Genomic DNA, 6,918 nt, shown 5'->3' with positions numbered 1-6,918 from the left:
TGCAGGACAGTGCTTGTAACTTAGAAAGCAGCAGCTCAAGAGCTTCAGCTCAGGTACTCAAGGGATGCCGAGGGCTGAAGGAGCTGACACTCTCTCCAGCTGTGCTAGCCAGTGCATCCCAGAGGTTTTGCCTTGGAGGGTGAAACGGGCCTGCTGGTTTCAGTGGTCACATCTTGGGGGGACAACTGAGACTCGGGGAAGAGCCATGGAGGGATGCAGGTGCCTCACTGTAAGCTGAGTTACTTTGCTTTAACAGACAGAGGCCAACAGCAGGGACTGACTTCATGTCCAGGCACGACAGTGAGGTGTGGCCACCACCCTTGAGCATCCTGGGGCCCTACAGAAGGTCACATCCGAGTCTCAGCAACCCTCCAGCAGGACCCAGCTGCTCCTGCCTGGTCTGGCTCTCAGATCATAGCTGTGCCTAAGAGCTGGGTGCTGCACCCCACTGAGGGCACAGTGTCACTGAGCCCTTCTCCCAGCAAAGGTTGGGTGCTCTCCCTGCAGAGCTCCTGTTCAAGCCCCCGGTGCTGGAGGATGGGACCCTGCAGACGGGCAGGGGTGAGCACCTGGACTGGGGGGTGCTAGGATGGGGTGACAACAGCCCCACAGGAGATGCGGGGTATATAAATGATGCTGGACAAGTTGCCATCAGCAGGATCCAGGAGCGTTATAAAACCTGAATCTCCTGAGCCTTCAGCTGGGATTGCAGCTGCAGAGCAGGAAGCAAACAGGATCCCGGCTGGCGTTGTGAAAGCAAACACCATAAATCTGAGGAAGTGCTGCGATTGCTGTTTTAGGCACTGGGGAGCTTGGCTCCTGCTCCCCACAAGCTCTTTATTTTCTCTCTAAACAGAAAAAAAAAAAACCAAACCAAACCCCAACCCCAACTTATCGCTGGGCTGAGATGTCCCAGTGCTGCCTTGGGCCCCGGGGTGGCTGTGGGATGTGGACATCTCTCCTCAGACAGAGCCTTGAAGATGCTTCAAGCCACAGAGCTCCCAAGGCACTGAGGCAGGGCGCAGGCAGGGCGCAGGCAGGGTGCAGGCAGATACCAGCTCTGAGCCATGAACGCTCACCTGAACAGTCACCGCAACATCTAGATCCTGGAGAGGGGGAGCAGAGGGGTCAGAGAGAGCTGGACAACCAGGAGTCAGGAGGGGACAAAGCACTATTGGGGAGCGACAACCAGCTCCCACCATCCTGCCTCCCCCAGTTGTTAAGTCAGACAGGATGGCTACCAGAGGCTGGATGTACGGGTGGGATCAGAATCGACCCCACTGGAACTAAAGCAATGAGGCTGTTGGTCTATAAAGGGGACAAAGAGGAGAAGACATGGTGAAAAGCTTGATGTCACCTCATTCTGCAGGCTAGCTGCCCACCGGACAGCACTCAAGTGTCACTGGAGGAGCATGGGCTGGGAGACATGCTGGCATGCCCTGCATCTCCCACGGGTGTCCCTGGCCTCGGCACTCACACCTCAACCCTCCTCACAGAGTAGAGCCCTTCCCACCCCAAGGGCTGGGTGTGGTGTTTTCCAAGGGCTCTACAAGCCTGGGTCAGATGATAACCATGGGTCCCCAGCTATCAGACGGTGTCTGTAGAGGAATGGTGTCTGTCGAGGAATGGTGTCTGTCGAGGAATGGTGTCTGTGGATCCCCAGCCATGGGATAGAGTCTGTAATGGGATAGTGTCTGTGGACCCCCAGCTGTGGGAGGGGGTCTCTAATGAGATGGTGTCTGTGGGTCCTCAGCTGTGGATTGGAATCTCTGATGGGATGGTGTCTGTGAACCCCCAGCTGTGGGATGGGCTCTGCTCACCCCAGGCCAGGGAGTGCCTCCTCCTTGCAGCTGGTGACAGACAGGGCTCTGCTGTCTGGGCAGCCCCACGCCATGGTTCCCTCAGGCTCCCTTGCCCTCTTGACATCTCTCCTTCCTTGCTCACCCCAATGCTCTAACCATCTCCATCATCCTTTGACACTCTCCCGGGACATTTATCCCAGCTGTGGTGGGTCTGTGCCAGACCAGGTTTTGGCACCAGTGGGTTAGCCACGCATCTCTGCTTCCTTCAGCCTTGGCAGTGTGGTGGCACCCATCCTGGTGCTGGTACCCCAGCACCGTAGATGTGCTGCTGCCCATCGTTCTGCCTGGGCACCCCTTGAGGGAAACGTGCCGGGAGGGCATAGGGTGTTTAGGAAAACAGACCTTGGCACTTGCTGGCCATCCCAGGAAAATAAAAACATCCGGGCGGGCAGCCACGCAGCGAGTGCGAGAGGCCAGCACTCCATAAATCCCCTGGAGCAGGTGCTTTGTAGTCGGCACAAGGAAATGAGCACATTATTCAGCTCGGCTTAAACCCCAAAACGTTTCCTGTCCTGTGAGTCAGAAATAACCCTGGGAGATCATTCCTGGGCCACGCAGGAGCCACACCGGCCAAAAAAGTACCAGGCGCATATCGGGCCCAGGGACCCACTGGGGAGGTCAGGAGTCCGGGCATCCTGCGATGGAGAAGCCACCCGGGGCAGCTCACCAATGGAGGGGACTTTGCCATGGCAGTGCCATGCTACCAGTGCCAACCCTGGCGTGTAACTGCTCTGGGGACTCCTAGACCTGTCCTGGGCACCATGCTTCAAAGGCATGCAGGGACAGGGAGAGCCTCAGGGGACACCGGGGCTTTCCGGGTCCTGGATGGATTCAGCAGATGCTCTCCATCGTCTCTCTGGGATCAGAAGGACAGATTGCACACTCCATCCATAACCCCCCCTGCACCCTGCATCACCATGGTGCAGCACAGGCTGTTGGATGGCACCCACAGGAGCACCCTGGGGTGATGCCCTGCTTTGGGGACACCCTACAGGAAAGGCCACGACAGAATAGACCATTTAGGCACGGGGCCAAATCCCCGCATACCTGTCCTGGGGGTTCTGGAGCAGGTGGAGGGGAAAGAAACGCAGCTGATGGCCCCAGCTCAGCATGGAAAGCACTTGCCTGAGGGGCATGTGGGTGACACGTCCTGTCCTGGTGCCCTGCAAGGGCACTCATAGGGCCCTGCTGGGGGTCTGAGACACAGAGGTGCACAGGTGCTGGGGACTGAACCCATGGACACACTGGGACAGCCCCTGCTCCAAACTGTGGGGGGCAACACAGCTGCCACATTACTCGCATTTTTCCCTTTAGAACACTTGCCCCTTCTCCATTTTTTCCGCTGTTGACACACAAACCCCAAATCCAGACAAGGAACCCTTCAGGTTTCCTGGAGAGCAGGAGCACACGAAGCCCGTACATGCGAACATTGCCCTGCGTGCCTGTGCCCGTCCCTGTGTGTCTCATGCCCACCTGACCTGGAGATGTTCCTCTCCCATTTGGGATGGGGTGGTCTTTGCAGGTGCCGGGGTCCTGCAGCACCAAGAATGCCCCAGTGAAGTGCGTATCCTGGCGCAGCAGTGCCTGCATGGGTCCTCCAGCCAGCCCCGGTGGAGCTGGCCATGCCGCAGGCACCCAACTGTGGTGCCTGCCGTGCTTTTTACAGCCACCTCCCAAGGCTGACAGGTTTCTGGCCCTGCTCTTGGTGCAGAGGTGAAGGCACTTGGCAGGGCCCTGCAGCTCACTAGCTCATGTTGCTGCACTCCAGGAGGTGGAAAAACATTTTTTAGCAATTAAACAATCATCAGCTTTGGCGACCTGAGGCTTGATTTTGCCTGATGAGAACCTGGAAAACAAGATGGGAAACTCATGAGCCTGAGCTCCCCAAGGCAGGTGGGCACGGCTGTGCCCTTAGTGCCCACCATGCTCTGCTGCAGTGCAAGGACTTGCACAGACTAACATGGGCTGCCGTGGGCTGCCACAGATCGCCATAGACCACCACAGTCCACCATAGGCCATCATGGACCTTTGTGGACTGGCATGGACCACCACAGTCCACTATGGAACGTCATGGACCACCATGGACCACTACGGACCACCACAATCCATCATAGACCATCACAGACCCCTGTGCACTGCCACAGACCGCCACAAACCACCATAGACTGCCAGGATCACATGTTGGGCACAGCCCTGTGGAAAGAAAACTTGTCAGCTCTGAGACTCAGGATGCCAAGTGCAGAAAGACTAAAACTTGGTGTGAGGCCAGGGGATGGTGAAGGTGACATGGAGTTACAGAAACCCTAAAGCATGGTGCGCCACAGATGTGCGTGCCCAGGGAGCAGGCAGTAGGACACCAAGCGTACTGAGCCCTCCTAGACCCCATCCCCCCTCGGCTCCTCTTCCTCATGTGCACTAGTGGGGAGGGTGCCCTGGTCCCAGGCGGGATGCAGAGCCGGGGCTGCCGCCTCGCATGCCCTCTGGCTGCCCGGGTGCCTGAACGGCGGCGGGCACAGCTGACAGCTTGCAGCCGGTGTTCCCGGTTGCAGGGATGACCGGCTCACGGTGTGCGGTGTCCGGGCGGCGGTAACCGGGCCCCCTCTGCTGGCACGCACAAGCAAACACGGAGTGCCTGGCACCCACGGACCCTCCACGGGGCACCTCATGCTCCGCATCCCACCTGCAGCGAGACCCCCCGGGCTTTCCTCATGCTCTTTCCTCTGTTTTCCCCCTACATTTCTTTTTTTTCTTTTAAATTTGCCAGGGTCGTTGCCTTCGCTGGCCCCACTCCCTCCCCCAAGCCCCCCTCCCCGCGGCAGGTCCTGCGAGAGCATCACCACCTCCCAGGCAAGTGCGGGCAGGGAGGGGACACGGATCAAAGAAGGCTTTTCCCACCCAGAATGCTACCAGCCGCTTTGCCCCACCGTCCATCCTGGCCGGCGCCACCAAGTGACCCCAGCCTAAAGGCTCGGAGATGCCACCGTGGCACAGGGCGCAAGCCCCGGGGCTGGGGTATCCAGCGTGGAGGACACACGAAGGGCACAGGACCGGGCATCATCAGTACCCCGTGAACCCCCAGTAGCATGGGTGATTTTGAGGAGGCTGTGGTCCCCGGCGGGACAGTCACCATGCCCAGCCTCACGCTCCATGGGAAAGCTCTTCCAGACCTTCCCAGCGTCTCCTTTCTCTCCTATATTTGCTGCCGGTTGGATTTCACCGTCCTCCGGCAGCCGCCGTCCTTCGGCTCAGGCACCGCTGCCGGCTCCGTGCTGCCACCGGACCGAGGTATTTATAGCCGGCAACCCAATCCTCCCGGCTCCGGTGAGCCGAGCTCCGCGACCCCGCGATGACGGGAAGGACGTGTCACTCGTGGTGGGGACACCTGCAGTGGCACCAGCAGGGACATCCAGAGGGGCCATGATTCCCCCCAGCTGCGGGGGGACGGGGCACTCTGGGGTGTCACGCCCGCAGCTCTGCTCTGCTTTGATGGCCTTGCCCCAAACAGCAGGACGGGACAAGGACCCCTGCCCGCCGCTCAGCCCAGCATCCGGTCCCCGTGGGACCCTCACAGCGGTACCACCAAGACCCGCGGGGTCCCCGTGCAACACTGCCCTCCCCATCCTGCCCCACACACGCATGCCACCCTCCATAGCTTTGAGCCGTGGGGCAGGGGCTGGCAACACTCCCCCCCATACAAACCCCCTCCCCCCCCACCGCCGCCCCCGCCCGATGGGAGTAAGCAGCAGGCTGGGAATGCGAGGAATGCACCGCAGGCATGCTGCCCCGCCGAGCCCCAACAGCCCCACCGAGAACCCCCCCTGCAAACAGAGGGCACCTCTGTGTACCCCCGGGCTGGGGGGCTGGGGCAGCCCCCCACGGCAGCCGGGGCTGGCATCGCTTCGAATCCTTCCCCAGACCCCCGGGGAGGACCGGCAGCTCCGCTCCGCCCGGGTTATCCCAGCCCCACAGCGTCCTGGGGGACTGCACAGTGCTCCCTGCCCCGTAGCCAGCCCTTGCCCCCAGAACACTACCCACGGCACCCCCTGCCCTCGGACACCCTGTCCCCTCTGTCCCCGCTTGCCTGCCCTGGCCAGGCCATGTGTCGAGGAGGGACAGGCAGCAGGGACACGAGATCCCTGGAGCGCGGCTCCCCACTTGCACCCTTCACTGTAGCGGGGACGTCCTGGGTGTCAGGAGCATGTGGATCCCCAGGGCATCCCACTTCTCAGGGCCCGACTCCTCAGTCGCCCCCCTGCACCCCAAATCCCCAGGGACCTCCTCAGCCTGCCCCCCCCGCCCCCCCACCCCCCGCCTCCAGTGGGGCACTGGATGTCTCCTCCCCCATCAGCTGGCTGCACCCCACAGCCGAGTACCTTCTCATCCCCCGCTGTGGGGACAGCCCTCCCCAGGACACGCTTTTGCCAAGACCCCACCAGCCCCCTGCACCCCGTTCCACGATGCCTTCCCCAGCCCCCGGTGGGGACCCTCAGGACGGGGTGTCCCCTCCTCAATCCCCAGCCAGTTGGGCAACCCGGAACCCAGATGCCTCCTCCCAACCCCTCCTCACTGGACCTCCCCGGAACCGAGGTACCCCTGTTATCCTTGACACCCCATCCTCAATCCCCCCCCCCCCACACTGGGGACACTCCGAACCCTGACGCCCCCTCCCCAGACCCTCCCATTGGGACGCCCCAGAACCCAGGCACCTCTTGATCAATGCCTGCCAACTGGGGGCCGCCAGACCTGGAGAGCCCCCCTTCGCCCCTACGCCGGAGACCCCAGAGCCCCTTCTCAACCCCTCCACCGAGGACACCCAGCAGCCGAGCACCCCGCCACCCTCCCCCCGGCCCTTCCCCAGAACCGATGCACCCCTCCCCAACTCATCCCACTAGCCCCCTCCCTGGGGACACCCCCCTCTCCCTCCCCCCGGTACCGCCCATCCCCGTGCCGTCCGGCCGGGCGGGGAGCGGCAGCAGAGGGCGCTGGCCGGCCCGGGGCGGTGCCGCCCGGGGGAGGGCGCAGGCGGCGGGGCGGGGGCGCGGCGGGGCGCAGGAGC

Source organism: Tauraco erythrolophus, chromosome Z, assembly GCF_009769465.1.
Source record: "Tauraco erythrolophus isolate bTauEry1 chromosome Z, bTauEry1.pri, whole genome shotgun sequence".
Lineage (NCBI taxonomy): Eukaryota > Metazoa > Chordata > Aves > Musophagiformes > Musophagidae > Tauraco > Tauraco erythrolophus.
Note: the sequence above shows the minus strand (reverse complement) of the source record.